Raw genomic sequence first — 21,772 nt, 5'->3', positions numbered from 1 at the left:
GTCTGTCATTAAGTGAAGGGAGAATGTGTGATCCTAGCTGCAGAATAATTTTAGTTTCAGTGGTCTTTCTGATGTATGAGTTTGGAAAACCGTGCTCAGTATCATCGAGGTGTAAGAGGGTCAAGGATGAGCAGGAAACTTTGTTAATAAGGAGATGGACACCGCCCAACATGGGGCTTAAACCCACACCCCTGAGCTAAAGATACGCATTCTCTACTGACTGAGCTAGCCGGGCACCAGTGGTAGCAAAGACGGTTTTCCAAACTCATACATCGGAAAGACCACCGAAACTAAAATTATTCTGCAGCTAGGATCACACATTCTCCCTTCCCTTAACGACAGACTACTGTTCTTTTCAAATTTTCTCCATTCATTGGAAGTTTCATTTCACACCTCTCTGCACCAATTCTGACTTCACACCTCTTGATTGGCCTCTCTTTCTGTCCCCTGCTCCCGCCTCTCACTCCTCCTCCCTCCCAACCTTTGTTCTCCCGCTACTTTACCTTTGCCTACTGCCCTGTCTCTCTCACGTTGTGGCCGAAACGTTGTGTTCTCTTTCTTCTTTTTTTTTCAGCATGGAATAAACCTTTTACTTGTTCCTTTGCAGCCTACGCATGCTGGCGCAGCTACCCACCTGAACTAAGACAATTAAACTGTCTGGTGATATTGCTGCACGGGGCGCAAGATCACAATAGAACACGTTATTGTAAAAAATGTTAACATTCGTGAATGAGTATTTTTTTTTTAATTATACCAAATGTCCGTTAAATAATGAATGATGTTTTTCAGACCATAAACACTATTATATGAAAAAAAACATTTACTATATATCCATTTAACTTGTTTTTTTTTAAAAAACATTACAATACGGTAGATGAAAATTGTTGTTCAGCGCTCTTGTATTAAATATACTCTACCAGCCTTTTAACTCATGTGTCAGAAATAAAGTGTATAAAATTCGCTAAATCAAACAAAACACAAACGCTACGAAAAAGAAAAAAAATGTGTTTATCCTGCAATTTTATCTCGTTGAAACGTTTTTTTTTCTCTGTGGCACTAACGGGCTAACGGTTAGGATTCCTGGTTTCCTGATTACATAGAAATGTGTCTCTCTTCGCTTACGATGTCCAAATGATCAGTTCAGTGTAGAAAAGAGCACGGTAAAACCCCGTCAGGCGTGCAAAACGTAAAAATGAAAGAGATCGCTTTGTTTCTGCCCGCTTTCTCACTGAAGCCCTTTGGTGTGTTAATAGAAGGTTATAACCGCTACACCGTGCGATGTGGGGAGGGGTGATTTACAAGCAGAGTTGACCTTTGAGAAAGGACTCGTCTCGGGAATATATTTCCACATTTTGAAGAGAATTTCTCCATTTCTGTAGCCTGATTTCCACTATTGCTAGAGAGCTGTAGAATCTGGATTAATTTATCCAGCTCTGGGAACAGTGTGTAGATGACAGGTTTGTGACTTTCTCATGAGCACGGTATATGAATCCATCAGATTAAAGACACTGTGAGCATTTGAATAAAATTTAGGATAGTCTGTCCCAGCTCGCCGCGATGGTATAGTGGTCAGTACGTTGTGCTGTGACCGCACTACCCGCGCTTTGAATCCGGGTGACAGCAGCCCAAGACAAGAGAGTTTCCTTCGTCTATGTTATTTCAGTGAAGGGGGGTATGCGTGTACAGCGAGCGATCATCGAGTTGATGTGTTGACCCATATAAGCAATGTGAACCAACACTGCTTTACAAAGGAGCACGGTCTGATCTTATAGTTGATAATCTGGAGACCAGACCGACCTCTTCTCTGACGAGAAGAAAAGGTCAGGAGCCGCAGTATTTAATGTAAATAAGAGATTTCATTTTTTTCTGTGGCGCAACTAGTACCAAACACTTAATCTCGGGGTTGTGAATTCGAGCTCCACGCTGGTAAGAAATCATATAGGTTATGATAAATTTACTTTTTTAAATAAAAAGTAATATTATAAAACTTTCTCGATACCAGTTTGCAGGTGACATGTTCTTTATAAAAATAATCTTTAGTATGGGATCAATAACCGCGCCAGAACAAATATCGGAAAGAAATCGCCTGTCACTAAGGAATTTAAGTGAAGTAGAGACATAATCAGAAAACCTACATATAGGAAATGTTAGTTACTGTGTATGTGCTTTAGCGTTTTGTTTTATATACCGAAAAAAAGGTTCAAGGCGTTCTAGTCGCTGTACTCCTCGTAGATAATCTCAACGAAATCACAATACAGTACAGGACACGCAGTGAGGAGCTCACGCAACGAGTAGTCTTGAACATGCCAAGCGTAAAGGCACACTGCACATCTGCGAAACATCACCTCCTAGTTTAGTTACAGTGAGATTATAGACTGGAAGCTAGGAAGTCTCAGATCACTTTTTTATTAAATGTTCAAGCAAACCCAAATACCTTTGCAAGAGACATTTCAGAATCCCAGTCAAATCCAGTATGATTGCTGGATCCCTCAAATTCGGCAATATCACAGATCTGCAGTCCACGTTGTGTAAGACATACCGCCCAGAGCATTTCTAAGACAGGAAATACATTTTCGTTACGAAAAGAGATATACTGTACGTAGAGTGAAATGGTCTGGTACGAGTCCTAAGTTTGAATAGTTTAAAATAGACGAAAAAGGGGAATTACAGACTCTATTGAAATCTAAGAACATTAAAGCTGTGCGGACATTATCTTGATTTACCTAGTTTAATCGTTTTCAGAAAGTGTAATTGTATTATTTTATGTACCCTTGACGATTCTACTGATGTTATAAGTGCTCTTGTTTATATTGAATCTATTTTGTTGTTCATATAAAAAGTAAAAAAAAAACATTCCGGATGCGTCTGCTGTAAAAATAAAATGACATCAAAGGAGTTGTACGTAGAGTTCTGAAGCCTGTTCCACAGAAGAACTAGCTGAGATGAAAAGTTAGATATTCTACTGACAGGGCTATTCCCATCAACTCAGTTTCTTTCTGAAACAACGTTTTCCAAGAAAAACTTACACTTTGCAAAATTTGAAATAAAATACTTGCTTAAAAGTGCAGATTATTTTTTTCCCAAAAACTGTAGAAGGAGAAAACCGACCCGTTGGAGTCTCTGTCGTACCATTGCTCAGTGCGGTCAGGTCGGGACTAAAACGATAGTAAGGTGCTGGTTCAAGCACATCTAGGCATGCCTTTCTCACTGTTCCATCGTCAATATCATCTAGAGAAAAAGTGGCATGTAATGTTTAATACATTATTGGCCTTATTAATAATTTGAGGGAATATAAATGCTTTGCATGTATCGAATTACAGCACGTAACAACTGAGTACCTGAGTCGATATCACCAGGCAATTTCCAATAACGACCAACATCAGACACTTCAAGAAAAATAAGATTCCATATCTTGGAATGTAGGGCGGGAGAATTCATTTATACTCCTGTTGCATCTTGAGCTAAACTTTTTTTAAAAAAATATGACGCAGATTTGCTCAAGATACTTGGAATCGCCTTAAAGAGAGTTTTCATGAAAACGTACATCGGCTAGCTCTCCACTGTTAATTGACAGAACTTTTGAAGAAACTGTTCTTATATAAGCAACATTCAAATTACACATCTTAATGACCATGAAGGGAAATCTATGGAAGCCCGTTTCCGCCAGGGAGTAAAAAAAACGCGCTATGGTATCTCATTGTATGTCCTTTTTTCTTAAAAAAGGTCTTCTTTAGCTCAGCTGGCAAGGCCTGGGTTCGAGCCAATGCAGTGAGGCACGAACTAGGGTGGGAGCTGCGAGGGCACAAGCCCTAGAACCCGAATCCATTACAATAACAGAAGGACAGACATTGAAATATGGGCTATTTCGAAGTCGCAAATGTGAGATATAAAGTCGGAATTCTGAGTTACTAAATCGCAATTCTGAGTTGCTAAGTCGGAGTTCTGAGATACCATAGCCGTTTTTTTTTACTTACTGGCGGAAACGGGCTTCCATAGAAATCCCGGTTGTGAATAACAACTGTCACTACACACGATTGAGATCTTGAGGCTGGCACCTAAGACCACTCAGCCATCCTGACAAGCAGTGGAGGATGCCCGTTGCTTTGTTAAAGGATTATTAACTACTTTTCTTTACTTATTATTACAGAGATTTCTACATTGCAAGACAATTGACGATTTAGATAAAGGTACATCGTGGTAGGCAAACCAGGCACGGAGAGGGTTTGAACCCGCGCTCTTCGGATTAGGAGACCGATGCCTTACCACTTGGCCACCGCGCACACAGTTTATTTTTTTCCCCATCAAGGCTAATACATTTTGAAAAAAAAAAATCTGTGCACAAATTGCAATGGCAGGAGAAGTAAAACAAATATGATTATGATGTACAGTAATTGTTCACTTAGTGAAATACTCACTTTTTTGGACCACTGAATATAGTTCTTCTGTGGAGCTGGCTTCAGACTCTGCTTATAGCGCCCGTCAAATAAAATAGATATTTAATTTTTACACGAAGACGCATTCCGAAATGTATTTCTGCAGTTTTAGAAAACGCACAAACCGTATTCTAATTGCAGACTGCAGATCTGTGCAGCAATCGTACTACATTTCACTGTGATTCTGAAATACGTCTAGCAAACATATTCAGGTTTCCTTGAACTTTTAATAAAAAACGACTTCGCTTTCAATCTCTGATGTCACTGTAAACATCGGACGTGATGTTCCGCAGATGTGCAGTGTGTGCCTTCTTGTCTTATTCAAGTTTACTAGATTTTTTAAACGAAAATACAAACTGGACAGTTTCAGACAAATGAAGACTCATAAATGTCACTACAAATGACAAATTTGTAGTGTAAATCCGCCGGGCTGATTTACGTGTCTGACCATCTCTCTCCTCCCTCTTTTGCAGTGAACACTATTTTTTCATTTTCTTCCCTTGTAGTTTCCTCGCTCTTTTGCTGTCCCTTTCTCCCACGGAGAGACGGAAAACGTGCCGAAATCGTTTTCACCCTGTGTTTGTGCAACGTCAGTGTGTGAAGGGAAAGCAGTCGCAGCGGCTCCAGTGGCGCAATCGGTCAGCGCGCGGTACTTATACAGCAGTGCACAGCGGAGTCATGCCGAGGTTGTGAGTTCAAGCCTCACCTGGAGCAGCGTGTCTTGTCTTTAGCTACTGAAAGCAACTGTCCACTTTAGATACTGCTACTTATAGGTCGTCCTTCACACTTTATCTAACGGGATTGTAGCCTGTTAGGTATTTGCTGGAAATCCGGTCTAAATTAACATCAAAGGAACAGGTAAAGGTTTATTCCACGTCACACCCGAAGAAGGTTCCATGTTGTGTTTCCTTCTCCTTTCAGCATCGAATAAACCTATACTTTTTCCTTTGCAGCTGACGCAGGTCACTACTTAAATTCCCATCAGCTGTGGACCCCCACCTGATCTCTACACAGATAGATGAGAGATATCTTCTTAGATGAGAGGTCTAAGGGAGCATGATTATTTATCACTCGTCATCTTTTCTTCTACATTCACAGGTTTTACGCTAAAGACAAAAAAAAATTGTTGTCGTTTTCATGCCAGCTGGCACTAATTATTCGACACCAACAGGGAAGATTAGTATTTTATCTATCGCAATATGTGTGGAATTTGTTTTTAAAAAAGTTGTTCCAGAAATGAACACTTCCATTAAAGTTGAGGCAGACACCTGTTGCTGTCCACAACGACCAACTCTGCATGGCAAGAGAGGAAGAAAAGCACTGTGGTGATTTGAACCCAGAAGCTTATTTACTAGACATGCACGTTAACCAGCTAAGCCACAGCACCGACAGAGCACTCTCCTTTTATAGCCTCTTAGACACACCGCTCTGAGATACCTGCGTTCTGTGTGCGCTGAGCCTGCTCGCTGAGCAAGTGATGAGAAATGGCTTTTATCTGGTAATTTCAAGTCCAAGGAGCTCAATATGCTTTTTATGTTTGACATCTTCAAGGAAAATGGTGAAATCGCAGGTGGAAGAGGAAAATGATCCTTGAGTAGAGGAAAGACGACCATCTTGAGCACTAACTCATGTCAGGAGGCTAACTTCTGGGATGAGGTGGTGGAGTGGTAAGGCGATGGACTACTAATCCATTGTGCTCTGCACATGTGGGTGTGAATCCCATCCTTGTGAAGTTCAGCAGTTGACAAATGTGCCTTTTTAAACTGGGTGTGCTTTCGTTTCGTCTTTTGCTCCTGTACTACAGCAGTAATATTTCTAGATGTGCATGAACATGGTATAGTAGGCTGACGGCAGGAAGACAGGGCCCACAAGCAGTGATAGTATCAGAGGTGTCTGCAGTGTGTTGGTTTGTGAGCACTAATAAAATAACTTGCCGTGGAAGCACGTGTGCCTGCATTAATACAGCTCCATTGAGCAGAAAAAGCAACACAAACACCGACTTGTCAACAGGAAGTTTCCGTAGCTGAAAACACAGCCATTGTGCTCCAGGTGAAGCTTGTGTCGCAGGATGTGTGTCATTGAGGCAGTCACGGTCTGGGATTGATTGGGTTATGTTGATTTGTGTTACAGAGTGTGGGTCATTGAGGCAGTAACAGGCTGTGATTGATTAGGTTATGTTGATTTCCAGGATGGTGTCAATGTTGCCTCTCACTCAAGGGGGTGACTGCAGTTGTCCCAATTAATACAGGAACAGTCAGTAACAACAGTCACACCCAAGTCGTTCAGGGAGCAATTAGGTATCGAGACTTGGAGGTGTGAGGAGTTGCTGAGCCAGTTTTAGCCAGACCAAGGGGTGAACTGATAAGGTTCCATGACACCTAGCTCAGCACTCCCACACCCCTCAAACAACACAAGCTTCCTCCTGGAAAAATACTGGGCAAACCCGATTCTGACAGGGACAGTGGAAACCCCCCTGAAAGGGATTGGCTAAGGAGAGGGATAAAAAGACCTGAGACAGAACAGAGGGGGCTCCCGATTCCCACTGGACCCTGGAGACGACACAGGTAGCAGAAGGGAAGCTGCAGAGTGTGAGACCAGGGAGGAACTGTGCAGAGACTTCTAATACCTGGAGGCTAGGAACTACTGGTTCAGTAACTGACGACAACGGGAGACATTGGCATTGGAACAGAGGTACTGTACAGAGACTTTTAACACCTGAAGGTGAGGAACAAGGAAACTGGCACAGTTAGCCGATTCAAACTGAGAGGAATCTAATATAGTCGCAGAGGATTTCTATTGTTACCTGAACAGAGACTGGGGAAATAGGACTGGGCGATACCCCTCTCCTCAAAGTGGGGCATCAGAGGCTACAGGTACTAAGTAGAGACGATCGAGTGACCTCTCTTATGTATTTTACAGGAAAGACTGCTGCCCCTCTGTATTCATTTTGACCCTGGGAAGGACCTCTTGCTGCTGTGAATTCTGTTTTCGTTGTGTTTTTGGGTGACAGTGAATGTGAATGTAGTTGGAAAATAAAAAGGGCACTTATACAATACAAATGCTTGTCGCTGGTCTGTGTGTGCATTGGTGATTCTGGGAGACAAACAGAACCTGTGGTAATGTAGAGGGGCCCTAGCACCCCGTTTGTACTGGTAGGTGGTGTAGATGTACACGAAGCAGGAACATCCCTCGCCCTTGGGTTCACCTTACTGTGACACCTTCTTCATCTATGTTTTTTGAGTGCACTGCAAATGATCTTAGTATCGAAGTGCCGTCCCACATAACCGATCCAAACAAGCTGCTTTACAGAGGAGCATTGCCGGAGCTTATCGTTGGCAAACTGAAGACCAGGCCGACCTCTTCTGTGACTCTTGAACACTAAATCTCAAGGTTGTGAATTCAAGCTCCACGCTGGCGGGAAATTCCATAGGTAATGATCACATTTTCTTGCATGTTAATCAAAAGAAATATTAAGAAACTTTTCCCGATACCAGTTTTTTACAAAAGTAAAGGCACACGGCACATGTGTGCCACATCACGTCCGAGTTTAGTGACAACTACCTCGGAGATTGTAAGCTGGGTAGTTTCAGATTAGATCACTTTTTTTTATCAAAGGTTCAAGCAAACCCGAATACTTTTGCAAGAGACATTTCAGAATCCCAGTCAAATCCAGTACGATTGCTGGATCCTTCGAATTCGACTGAACTATAGCACAGATCTGCAGTCCACCATTAGAATACTGTGGGTGTGTTGTATAAGCCATACCGCCCAAAATAGTTCTAAAACGGGAGATGCATCCTCGTTTAGGAATGTGGTATAAAGTGAAATGGTCTGGGAAGAATCCTACATTTGAACAGTTCAAAATAGACGTAAAGGGGCATTTACGGACTCTTTCGAAATGTAAGAACAAGCTGTGCGGACCTTATCTTTAATTACCTTGTGTAATCGTTTTTTATAAAGTGTAATTGTATTATAGCATGTGCCCCTGACGATTTTCTTGATACGTTATATGTGCTCTTGTTTGTATTGTATGTAGTTTTGTTGTTCAAATAAAACGTAAAAGACACAACTTTCCGGATGCGGCTGCTGTAAAAATAAAATGACATCAAGGGCACGCAGAGGTTTGAAGCCTGTTTCATATAAGAACTATATCCAGAGGTGTTAAAGAAGTCGAGATCTCACTACGAGAATGGCAGTATCTCAAAAAAAGCAGGTGCAGTTCGTTACACAGTCGTAATGCCACTAAGTCGGACCAGAAGAGCGAAAGCCACCTGGCTTTCTCTGAGCAAGTAACGTGACAAAGAGACACAGTACAGTGGTAACCGACCCTCTTCCAACTGACTTCAAAAGGGAGGGAGCTGCTTTTTGGCAGTCTCTCGAGAAACTAAGCAAAGTGTTTAAAGACACTTTGTCAGCTTGACATCAAGGCAGAAAACAAAAACTTTCCTCCGTCCACTCAAACCAAATGCGGTTTGCCACCTTTTGCGTTATGCAGGGAATGACGTCTGCCGAGATCACTTTTGAGTCAATGCAAATCGTAGTGTGCCCTCCATTTTAATGTTGGTTGTGCTGGCGTGCTGCTTCTGTCTGTGAAACTTTATGCAATCAAGGCATTTAATGTTTTTTTTTAATAATTGAAAAAAAATGTACTATTTTTTTTCTTAAATATTGATATTAAACTTATTTAATGTGAAACGGTCATTGTGATTGTAAAACGGTCAAAATGTTAGTGAAGAAATCAGTAATGTGAGGAAAGGTGAATTGTGGGAGCCTCTTGACTCCCCATGTCGTGCTGTGTTTCTCTCTCATTCTACTTGGAGTGGTGCCATCACTTCTGGATAAAGTCTGTCTTGGGTCATTCCGGACAAGTCAGGTATGACTGTGCTTCACCACAAGAAGAGACACCTCACTTGTGAGGATCCCAACAGTATATTTCCCCTTTCAGAGCCCATGGGAGTGAATTTCATACACAATTAAAAAAGCCTAATTTTATTTAGAGGCTTCAGACACTTTTTTAATTAAAAAAGTGACCTGAAACGCCTTAGCTTTCAGGTTTGCTAGAACCTGTAATAATAAAGTGGTCTCAAGCTTTCATTGTCTGATGTAGCTGTTTCTAAAGTTGGACATGATGTTTTGGAGATGCTGAGAAGAACTCAACTACATGGTGAGAAGTCTGGGTTCAGCACCAGCAGATGGTGAAGAACTCTTAGCTGACCCCAACCTAATTTGAACTCACAACTTTCTGAGCTAGAATCAGCTACACTACCACTGTGCCAGACCCTATAGTCTTCTTTAGCTCCCCAAAGGAGAAAAATCAGTGTCCCAAAAAAAGTGCTTCCCAAAATGTCTCTAACAGAAAGGAAAATTTAGACAGGCTTCCATTTCTGCATTAAGAACTGTTTGTGCTGTCCTGTAATTGAGGAAATACACCACCTAAATCAGCAAAGAGTTCTATGTTTGAATAGTTCTAAATAGACGTAAATGGGTATTTACAGACTCTTTCGAAATGTAGGAACATGAAAGCAGTGTGGACCTTGTTTTTATTTACTTTGTTTAATCTTTTTTTCCATAAAGTCTAATTGTATTATTTATGTGCCCCTCACGAATCTATTAATACGTTATATGTGCTCTTGTTTATATTGAATCTATTTTGTTGTTCAAATAAAAAGTAAAAAAAAAAAAATTCCGGATGGGTGCTGCTATAGAAATAAAACGACATCAAGGGTGCTGTACGCAGAGGTCTGTAGCCTGCTCCACAGAAGACCTTTATCCAGAGGTGTTTTAAGAATTCGAGATCTCACCATGAGAGGGGAAGCATCTCAGAAAAAGCAGGTGCAATCGGTTCCATAGTCATAACGCCACTGTCGGACAAGAGCAAAAGCCACCCGGCTTCCTCCAGGCAAGTTATGAGACAAAGAGACAGGACACAGTGGTTAGTGTGGCTGAGTGGTCTAAGGTGCTGGATTAAGGCTCCAGTCTCGTTGGAGGTGTGTGTTTGAATCCCACTGCTGCTAAGAGTTTTTGTGTTACAACCACCAAGTGGAGCAATGTGCTAAAAGCTACTTTATCAGGTTAACATCAACGCAGAGAGAAAAAAGTGTTTCTTCTTCTCAACACAAATTCTTGTTTCCACCTTCAGCAGGGGAGTTTGTCTACCAAGATCACTTTTGAGTCAGTGCAAATCACAGTGCGCCCTCAATTTTAATGTCGGTTGTGCTCCTTTTATCTATGAAACGTTAATGTTCTGCATTTTCAAGTCGAGTCATCCTCAGGGGTAGAGCTGATTAAGTCTTTCCGCATAGCGCTCCATCAGAAATAACTTGTCTAAGTTCAAAAAAGATTGTGGGTTTCACTTCAAGCAATCACAAAGCATACCTCACTATGTCAGATCTAAATGGGGAATTTGTTGGTTACAAAGCTGAACGTTTTTCCATGTTCTGCTAGAGTATCCACTGGCTTGCCTTTATCAGCTGTCTTGGAAAGATAAGCTGTGCTTCGTCTCAGGAAAAATCATCAGTAATTTTATTCTGTGCGTATGGCCGTTTTTTAAAGTATATAAAAATCATGAGTTCATAGATTTATCCAAATATCAACAGCACCTTGTAAACCTGTCATAAGAATTCCTTCAATCCAATAGTTTCACTCCAGGGAAAAGGCAGGGAAACATAGGGAATTCTTATTTAAAGACAACATCCGTATTGGATTGCATGTAAGCAGGCACCACTCAGAATTCCTAATATGATTTTGAATTCAGTTTTGCAGTGCTTTAGTGCTTTACTACTTTCAGAGAGTCCTTTATTGACCTTGCTGAAGCAGAGAAGCGACATAATCACAATTGTGACCAGTTTTTCTGCTGTTTCTGGTTAATAATGATTATTATTTTGTATTTTGATTAGTATTTTTCATAGCGTTCTTCCTCAGCTTTTAAGATTTTTGGTGAGCAAGAACCACTGAGAACGAGTCTGAATCAATCAAGAACATATGGTACTGCTGTCCTGTGTACAACTGCTTCGTCCTAATTGAGCTTTTCAGTGTTGAAGAAGACGTTTCCAATTTCGATTGCTGGTTTCAGAGGATGTGCTACAAGATCACAGATTCATTTGAAAAGATTTGGAGATGCATTGGCTGGGACTCAAACATGGCGCAATTGGATGAAGGCACCTATACTCAGCAACTAGAGGAAAGGAGAAGGGGCCAGAGGTAGTGTGGCTGAATGGTCTAATATGCTGGATTTTAGGCTCCACTCTCTCAGGGGCGTGGGTTTAAATCCCACTACTGCCCAATGTTTTAAGACCTTACTTCCTGAGATTTGTAATATGGTCAGTAAAAGCACTTTATGTAAGTATCTATTATATCAGCGCTACAAGTCACTTACTGCTCCACAGGACTGGGGTTCAATCCCTGTCATCTTCAGGTGTTTTATATTACTGTACTCACATCGCAATCTTCTGTTGAGTGAGAACTCTTTGCTCGTGTTCATAGAGAGCCAGGTTTACCTTTTGAATCTCACCCGGGATTTCCTGAGAGATCATTCAGTGAGCGAGTCCTCCCTCTGGAATCCGCACTGAGATGAAAGCTTCACGAATTCCTCACTGCGTGTCCTGTACTGTTACAGGTGGTCCAGCGTAAATGTGCAGCACAGTGACATGAACACCTTGAATTTTTTCTGTATGTGAAGGAAAATGCAAAAAAGCATGTAAAGTATTGATCACATAAAATATCCATGGTACAACTCGAGAAAAAACTGAAGCACAAAACAACAACTTTTGATGATTACAAGAGATTCAAGAAACACAACCGTCCGCAGATGGGTTTGGATCCTGACCGCTTGCGTTAAAAGACAAAGCTAAAGATATAACCTGTAAATGTCTTCATGTCTTACAGTTTATGAAATAACACAATTTCTTACTTTCTTAATAATTTCTTACAATTATAGATGCTTTTTTAAATTTGAACAGAATCACAATTACAAACATTTGGGGTTAAACTGTTATTCACAAACTCTAACGAAGAAAAACGTTAGTTTCTTCCGGTGTGTGAGCCCATCTCTCAAAAAATAAAAAAATAAGTTCTATAAATTGAATTGTTCTATTTTTCAGGCTTGCATAGTCTTATTCTTATTTCAGTTAAACCTTTTCTTCTGTAGTAATTTCATTTGATATTAAAATTAGTCCTGATTTAAGAATTTTGTAATAAGTTTCAGTTTCAGTTTAATCGTGCCCAGAAGCTACCAAAACTGGTAACGTTCACATAATGTGTAATGCAAAAGCAGCAGTTGGGGTGGGAAACAAAAGGCATTTCTTGGTATGAATCCTAAAACTTCATAGATGGCGTTCTAGGACTTCTCACTTCAGATAAAGCTGTCAATACATCATAGATTTCTACTCAATCAATATCAGCAGTGTTATCACTACCGAACGCTAAATATAGATCCTGGCAATAATTAATGAGTTGTTTGTTAGAGAATTGTTTATGGTTTTTTTTTACATATTTTCAATACCAGACAAAAAGTCGAAAGTTTCAATTTCATGCAACTGATGAAATCTCTCTTCGATGGAAGTTATAAGTACAGTACATCCAAAATACTGCGGAATCAATCAAATTTACATGTTTCTTGTGGATCCAGATGATCATTTTGAGACTCAAAACATGCCTGTCTTTTCTTTTTTCGAGGACGAAGGAGTAGCAGCAGTAGTAGCAGTTATGGCAAGAACGTGTTTAGAGTTCAGCACTTCTCATTTCTAATGCAGAGCCATCGACTCGGAAAGCACAGCCCGCGATAAAAGAAATTGCAGAATTGGTCTGTTCATGCTGCCTACACGCTTTGAATTGCTGGCATTTTCTGCAAGCGTTCCTTTTTGAGGGTTCATGAAATTCCTCACATTTGAGCCAACACTAAAATATTTCATTCGGGGTCGCCTAATTCATAGTGCAAACCGAATCTACAGGGGAATGCTGTGGCACATGAAGCCGTTTGTTATTCTGTTGTGAGGTGTGAGGGGCGGAATGCAAATTGAGTTGGTGAATAGAAAATGAAACAGGAGTCACTTCTTGAGCTACGAATTCCAAAAAGTATGAAAACCTGTGCATTTTAACAGTGCAGAATACTCACAAATTGCACTGAGTTGCTTGCTTTCTTCTGCTGCTTTTATATTTCAGTCATTCACTGTAGCACTGGAACAATTCAAGAGAGGTAAAAGCAGAAGCTGTCAGGAGTGGGATTTGAACCCACACCTCCATTTGGAGACCAGAACACCCAAGCCAGCTGGAAAGACACACGTCCTTGAGTCTGACGCCTTAGACCACTCGGCCACCCTGACAAGCGAGAGCAAGTGGTGTGCTGAATGCACCAGTAGTTGACTAAACTGAGTTTCTTCCCTGAAATGATTTGCTTGCGAAGAGCCAAGTTGCCTTGAATGGATCTTGGAAATCAAATATACGGATGGATTGTTATTCGGTTGTGAGTTTTGAGGGGCGTATTATAAATTGAGTTGGTGAAAAGGCGCTTTTTGTTAGTCTGTCGGGAGGCTGCACAAGGTGTTTAGAGGGAGAACTTCTAAAAGGCAGGCTCCATAGGTAATGATCACATTTTCTTGCATGCTAATCAAAAGAAATATTAAGAAACTTTTCCCGATACCAGTTTTTTACAAAAGTAAAGGCACACGGCACATGTGTGCCACATCACTTCCGAGTTTAGTGACAACTACCTCAGAGATTGTAAACTGGGTAGTTTCAGATTAGATCACTTTTTTTATCAAAGGTTCAAGCAAACCCGAATACTTTTGCAAGAGACATTTCAGAATCCCAGTCCAATCCAGTACGATTGCTGGATCCTTCGAATTCGACTGAACTATAGCACAGATCTGCAGTCCACCATTAGAATACTGTGGGTGTGTTGTATAAGCCATACCGCCCAAAATAGTTCTAAAACAGGAGATGCATCCTCGTTTAGGAATGTGGTATAAAGTGAAATGGTCTGGGAAGAGTCCTACGTTTGAACAGTTCAAAATAGACGTAAAGGGGTATTTACGGACTCTTTCGAAATGTAAGAACGAGCTGTGCGGACCTTATCTTTATTTACATCGTGTAAACGTTTTTCATAAAGTGTAATTGTATTATAGCATGTGCCACTGACGATTTTCTTGATACGTTATATGTGCTCTTGTTTGTATTGTATGTAGTTTTGTTGTTCAAATAAAACGTAAAAGACACAACTTTCCGGATGTGGCTGCTGTAAAAATAAAATGACATCAAGGGCGCTGTACGCAGACGTGTGAAGCCTGTTTCATAGAAGAACTATATCCAGAGGTTGAGATCTCACTACGAGAATGGCAGCATCTCAAAAAAAGCAGGTGCAGTTCGTTACACAGTCGTAATGCTACTAAGTCGGACCAGAAGAGCGAAAGCCATCTGGCTTTCTCTGAGCAAGTAATGCGACAAAGAGACACAGTACAGTGGTAACTGTGGTTGAACAGTGGAAAGCGCTGGATTAAGGCTCCAGGCCCTTCAGGGGCTTGGGTTTGAATCTCACCTTGTTAGGTGCTTCTGTTGAGACCCCTTCCAACTGACTTCAAACGAAAGGGAGGGAGCTGCTTTTTGGCAGTCTCTCGAGAAACTAAGCAAAGTGTTTAAAGATACTTTGTCAGCTTGACATCAAGACAGAAAACAAAAACTTTCTTGCGTCCACTCAAACCAAATGCGGTTTGCCGCCTTTTGCGTTATGCAGGGAATGACGTCTGCCGATCACTTTTGAGTCAATGCAAATCGTAGTGTGCCCTCCATTTTAATGTTGGTTGTGCTAGCGTGCTGCTTCTGTCTGTGAAACTTTATGCAATCAAGGCATTTAATGTTTTTTTTAATAATTGGAAAAAAAAATGTACTATTTTTTTTCTTAAATATTGATGGTTTAAAAACTTATTTAATGTGAAACAGGCATTGTGATTGTAAAACGGTCAAAATGTTAGTGAAGAAATCAGTAATGTGAGGAAAGGTGAATTGTGGGAGCCTCTTGACTCCCTGTGTTGTGTTTCTCTCTCATTCTACTTGGAGTGGTGCCGTCGCTTCTGGATAGTCTGTCTTGGGTCATTCCGGACAAGTCACGTATGACTGTGCTTCACCACAAGAAGAGACACCTCACTTGCGAGGATCCCAACAGTATATTTCCCCTTTCAGAGCCCATGGGAGTGAATGTCATACACAATTAAAAAAGCCTAATTTTATTTAGAGGCTTCAGACACTTTTTTAATTAAAAAAGTGACCTGAAACGCCTTAGCTTTCAGGTTTGCTAGAACCTGTAATAATAGAGTGGTCTCAAACTTTCATTGTCTGATGTAGCTGTCTCTAAAGTTGGACATGATGTTTTGGAGATGCTGAGATATTGAGAAGAACTCAACTACATGGTGAGAATTCTAGGTTCAGCACCAGCAGATGGTGAAAAACTCTTAGCTGACCCCAACCTAATTTGAACACGCAACTTTCTGAGCTAGAATCAACTACACTACCACTGTGCCACACCCTATAGTCTTCTTTAGCTCCCCAAAGGAGAAAAATCAGTGTCCCAAAAAAAGTGCTTCCCGAAATGTCTTTAACAGTGTAGCGGCGAGGCTTAATAATAAGGCAGAATTAAGTGTTCTGAGCCTTCCCAAATGAGGCCCCATTTCTCTGTTCATCTCTGTGGTGCAGCCACAGAGAAACCATTCATGCAAGATGTTTTCTTTTGATAAGGACAGCTCCCAAAGGGGGATGCACTTAGCTAAGCCTGGCTATCGTGATCAATGATCATCCATTGGCGCCTATCTGTCTAGGGAGTGCCAGTTGGACGTCTGGACTGCATTACTAAGTGTCAGGACTAAGTGACTCATATCTCACCTTGATCAACCAATCAGGGACTGGTAGGGCCGAGTAACCCACGTGGGACTCTGATGCCCATGGAACTTTCAGCCAATCAATGAGCTGAAGTTCCTCCAGGTAAAAACAGGCAGCACAGAGAGCCTGGGAGATTCAGGGAGATTCAGTAAGATTCAGATATTCTGTGGACTTTCCTAAAGGGAATTCAAAGGAGAATTCCAGGGCAGGACGGCCCAGGAGCAGAAAGCTCCCAAGGGCAGGACATTCTCGCAGCGCGCCTCCTGACCATCCTGAGACTCAGCCCGGACAACCACGGAACGGCCAGTGTTTCTGAGTGCCAGAACTTTCCTTTGTTCTAAGAGTCTAGAGTGGAGGTTGCCAGAGAGTAACCAGCAGCAGGCCTCGTGAACAGGTCGGAACTGTGGACAGCTGAATCACTATTCAGAACTAACTCTTCATCAGGAACGAACCTGTCCTCTTCCTGACTTGCTGGGACCCACAGTCATCTTTTCTCCTGTGCACAAACTGTGCTAGTTAAAGCCAACACTAACTAGCCAGTTAGTGAGCATCAGCAGCGCACCGTCGCAAGCCGCACAGCACAGCCTGGCACGGAGCCAGAGAGCGCGGATTGGACAGCAACAGCCTGCAACTGTTTCTTTGTGCCCGCAGGAGATCTGAATCCCCAGAAATTGGATGAGTATTCAACTTCAATGCATTAGAGCTCGAGAATTTAATTGTTATCCCAACCAGTTGATTTATGTACTTGTTTTGAGTATCTAATGTAGAAGTTATAACCAAGTTCATTTACGAAACGATCTTAATGAATGATATACTGAACGTATGTCCTCTTGATATATGTAACTCTTTGTAACTGACTGAATATAAACCTTTTGTATTCTGATAACCCTCTCGATAAGATCTGTTAGTTTTACATGCATATTCTATGTATTAATAAATGTATCCTCGTGTATTAGTACCTGTGTGTGTGCGTTGGTTGAGTTATGTCGCATGGTTGGACTCTAAAGCCATCAAAAGAATCAACTTTGTGATTTACTGCTACAATTAATAATTGTCTCAGTAAATGCCCAAACCCTACAGAACTGGTGCCTTCAGAGAGCCACTACATTACATTTTGGCGTCCCTGTGCCGGTTTTCTTACAATAGTATAATAAAGTCTGTGCATGCATTACCTGTAATACAGCTACTAATACAGATAACATTAAACTTCATTATTAAGATATTACACTTTTATTAATAAAATATGTATTGATAAAATTCCTTGTGAATAATTGTAGTGTCTGGAAAGCAATTGTTCATTACTTAATGACGATATTATTTCCACTACATTCAGGACAGTTCCAATGTAATCTATTGTTCTGCTTAGTCTCCTACTTTAGTAATGTCTAATGGGCAGCAGCTGTTATTTTAGGTTTGTTGCAATTGAGAACAGGTTTGCTACAGAGCTGCTGACAAATTTCAGCAGCCAGTTTGTTGCAACTGACCCGTTGTAGCTACCAATCAGCAGCAAGGAGAAACAAACATTAGTTTTGCCTTTTTTTTTAAAAAAAAAAGGAAAACAGAGTAGTAGTTTATGTGGTAATTTCAGGTACAATGTATGAACTAAAGTTAACTAGTCCCACAGTAATGCGTGGGATCCTATCAACAGAAAAAAAAATAGTTGTAACCCGAAAAAACAACAAACACAAAACGAGAAGTCTCCCGGGAACCTAGGTAAATCCCTGTAGTAATCTAGCAACTATAAAAAAACAACCAAACGCAACAACTTTAAAAGAAAAAGAACATTAAAAACAAATATGGGGAACAACAAAAACACAGAGTCTAATGCGAGAGCTTTTTCAAGTCTTCAGTGCTCCTCTCGTCTCAGTAGACCTCTCTCATATATTTGTGTACAGGTCAGCTGGAGGTACACAGCTGATGGTAATTTAAGTAGGGAGCTGGGTCAGCATGCATGGGCTTCAAAGGAAAAAGTCAAGGTTTATTCCATGCTGAAAAGAGAAGGAAACACAATGTTTCAGCTGTGGAGCCTTATTTGATTGTGACTCGAAGTAAACCTTTACTTCTTCATTTGATGTTAATTTATCTCCATCAGATACCTGATAGTATCTAAACTTGACAGTTGGTTTCAGTAGCTACAGACACGGTATAACTCCGCTGTGCACTGTTGTATAAGTACCGCATGCTGACCAATTGCACCACTGGAGCTGTGCAAGGTGTGGAGAAACATAGGGTGAAAACGGTTTCGGTTGTGGATCCATCTATTCATGGGGAACACTAAAATAGCAAGGAAAATACAAGGAAAGAAACTGAAAGAATTGTGCTAACAGCAAAGGGGGACGGAGGGAGGTGGTCGGATAAGTAAATCAGCCTTGCAGATTATTTGTATCGACATTTTTTGAGTCAATCAGCAAACAGATTTCTCTTCATGTGCCTTAAACTGTGCAGTTTGTATCTTCGTTGTAGATAGGTTTCTTCAGAAGTCCAGTAAACTGACAATAATGGAGAACTAGCTGACGCACCCCGTCGTGAAGACCCTCTGTAAGGTGATTACACGTTTCATTTTCAAGTCGCCTCCTTTACACGCAATTGCAGTCCGACACTGAGAGAAAGCATGAGAAATGGCTTCAATTTCAATGTGAAAGCGCAGTACAGGCTCGATGGCTTCACATCTCCCATCAATCAAATAAAATTGCAGTAAAGCGATCTATATATGACTCTGAAGTACTGGGAAAGATGATTATTTTGAGCGTGCCTCCCAGGGTCTGCTACGAGGCTGAAGTTACAGTAGCTTCTTATTCACCAGCTTCTTATGCGTGTTTTTCGTTCCACCTTAAATGCTGCTGCTGTGATGTTATGTCGCTTTTCGCCTGTAGATGGCTCTCTTCGATCAGTACTAATCCGGCTGGAATACTGTAGACATCTTCACTGAAAGGGAATATCCAAATAGCGACTGTCCAAATTATATTTTTGTATGGAATATATTTCAGAAAGTCGCAAACCAATTTTAAAAACTCACCACAACACAACACGGACAACACTGGGAAAAGGTGATTGCACTTTCTGCTTATTGCTACAGCCTTCCCTCCGATTATGAAAATGTCTCACAGTTCTGACACCAACGTTTGAATTACAATGTAACAGACTATCAACATCCTGAAGTACAAGAAATTTTAATGGACCAGTTTTTTAAATATGACCCTCTGATCCTGGCGTGTTAGAATACATTTCGAAAAAGTGTGGCACGAATTGCAATGGCACAAATTGTTGAGAATATCACTGACCTTGCCGATATTTGCAGGGGATACGAATGTTTTGCACATGTTGAACTACAACAAGTAAAAATTGAGCTCCTTAGTCAATATCACCGGGAATGTCCAATAATGACGAACATCAGTAGCTTCAAGGAAACTTAGACTCGCACATGGAGTTTTATCTTCGAATGGAGGGTGGGAGAATTCAGTTATACTCTCGTTGCTCATTAGCTAAAATATTTTAAAAATATGACACAGATTTGTTCGAGAAACTTGTAATCGCCTTAAAGAGAGTCTTCTTGGAGATGTGCACCAGCTAGCTCTCCACTGTCAATTGACAGGAAGAACATGTTCTCATACAACCAACATACAAATTACACATCTTAAGGAACATGAAGAGAAATCCATGTACTAAATAACATAAAACTGTCGCTGCAACTTATCACCAAGCTATTTTATGTGTCTGACCACCTCTTTGCTACTTTGCAGCGAGCACAAATCTTTCTGTTTCTTCATCGCTATTTTACTGTCTCCTTCCCCTATGTGGAGATGGATCCACAGCCGAAACTTTAGGTCAGTTCCTGTTACTCTGTCCGATTGAAAGAGCTGTATTAAAGGCACTCCCATCTCTGCAGGAAAGTTATTGCTGCTCTCAACACAATATACTGCAGCCAAATATAGCGATACTGTCACTGCCTGTGGGCCACGTGTTCCTGCTGTCAGTCTATAATGTCATGTTCATCCACACCCAGAAACATTACTGCTGTAGCACAAGAGTTATATAGACGCAGTCCATAGAGCAAAAATCTCTTAATCTCAGAACTGTGGGTTCAGTCCCCCACATTGATTAAAGCTTAAAACTACAGCAGCAGGAGTAACAATAATGTCAACAACATGTTTGGAGTTTGGCATTTCATTTATTCTGCGGAAACATCTTATCGGAATGAATGAATTGCCCGAGATAAAAGAGTAATTTTGGCTTCAGATCATTTTTACAGAGCATTGCGTTGTTCTGTTCATGCTGACTACACGCTTTAAATTTGTCGTTTACTGCAAGCGTTGCTTTTCCAGGTTTTTCTTAAATTCCTCGCATTTGAGCCAGCACTAAAATATTTCATTCCCGTCGCTGAATACATCGTGGAAACGGTATTTGCAACAGAATGCTGTCACACATGAAACCTTTTTGTTATTCGGTTCTGAAGTTTGAAAATGAAAATAAAACGGGGGTCACTTCATAGGCTTGAAAGAAGTCCAAGCAGCATAAAAAATCTCACAAAGGCTGCACCTTTCTTCTGCTGCTGTTATAAATCAGCCTTAAACATTTGAATGCATACCTTACTGTTGCTAATCACATTCACGTGTTTACGAAGCTTTTTTTCTGTCCGTTATGTTTTTGCTAAGCAGTTTCTCCGTTTTCCTCGTACTGTGATTGTCAGCGAGCACAACAAGACTGAAACAGTGTAAAGGCAGGTAAAAAAGACAGGGTAAAACGCCTGATTGTCGGGAGTGGGATTTGAACCCGTACCTCTATTTGGAGAGTGAAACACAAAGCTTAAAAGACACGAAGTTGTGAATTTGCTGTTTTAAACCGCTCGACTATCCTGAAGAAATAGGTGCTGACTGCACCAGTCGCATCCGATTTTGCGTAATTTTAGGACGATTTATACGACTGGACTAACACAATTTGTGGCGTTTAGTATGACATGGAAAACGGTACCGGAGCATTCGGGTCCGGACTACTAGACTCAGAAACAGTTTTTACCCCCGCACTATCAAACTATGAAACTCCCAGCCTCTCTCGCTCACTCCTCACCTCTCACCTATGATCTGAACCTCACAGTGCCTTCTTTCTTACCAAAAACCCAAACACACATTGAAAATCTACCTCTACCATACATGTCAAAAGCTCACTCCCCATCATTTCTATCCCTTTATTTCATTCTTTTGATGCATGTTTTTGCACATAACCTGTTACCTTTTTGTTGTTTTGCACACTACCTGTTGTTGTTTTTTGCACATCGGCTGTTGTCTCTGTCTTTCTTTTGTTATGCAATTGTATTGTTGTTGTGTTTTTTTCTTTGTACTACTTATGTCCGAGAGCTAGCTAAATAGCATTTCGTTATACCATATACCTGTGTATGAGTATAATGACAATAAACTTGAACTTTAAACTTGAACTTGAACTTGACATAGTCTTGCAGGCAGTATATTATTTTATCGTTT

The 21,772-nt window shown here is 40.9% G+C and overlaps 2 non-coding genes across 2 annotated transcripts; one reads left to right on the top strand and one right to left on the bottom strand.

Moving 5' to 3' along the window:
• Positions 1-5,053: 5,053 nt before the first annotated feature.
• On the top strand, positions 5,054-5,147 carry trnai-uau (transfer RNA isoleucine (anticodon UAU)). The gene is made up of 2 exons: positions 5,054-5,091; positions 5,112-5,147. It is a non-coding gene; the product is annotated as a tRNA-Ile (tRNA).
• Positions 5,148-13,640: 8,493 nt separating this feature from the next.
• On the bottom strand, positions 13,641-13,753 carry trnal-caa (transfer RNA leucine (anticodon CAA)). The gene is made up of 2 exons: positions 13,716-13,753; positions 13,641-13,686 (listed from the first exon to the last, which is right to left on the bottom strand). It is a non-coding gene; the product is annotated as a tRNA-Leu (tRNA).
• Positions 13,754-21,772: the final 8,019 nt, after the last annotated feature.

This window comes from Lepisosteus platostomus, chromosome 5 (genome assembly GCF_059453375.1).
Source record: "Lepisosteus platostomus isolate fLepPlt1 chromosome 5, fLepPlt1.hap1, whole genome shotgun sequence".
NCBI lineage: Eukaryota > Metazoa > Chordata > Actinopteri > Semionotiformes > Lepisosteidae > Lepisosteus > Lepisosteus platostomus.
The sequence above is the reverse complement of the archived record's forward strand: the minus strand, read 5'-3'. Positions and strand labels throughout refer to the sequence as shown.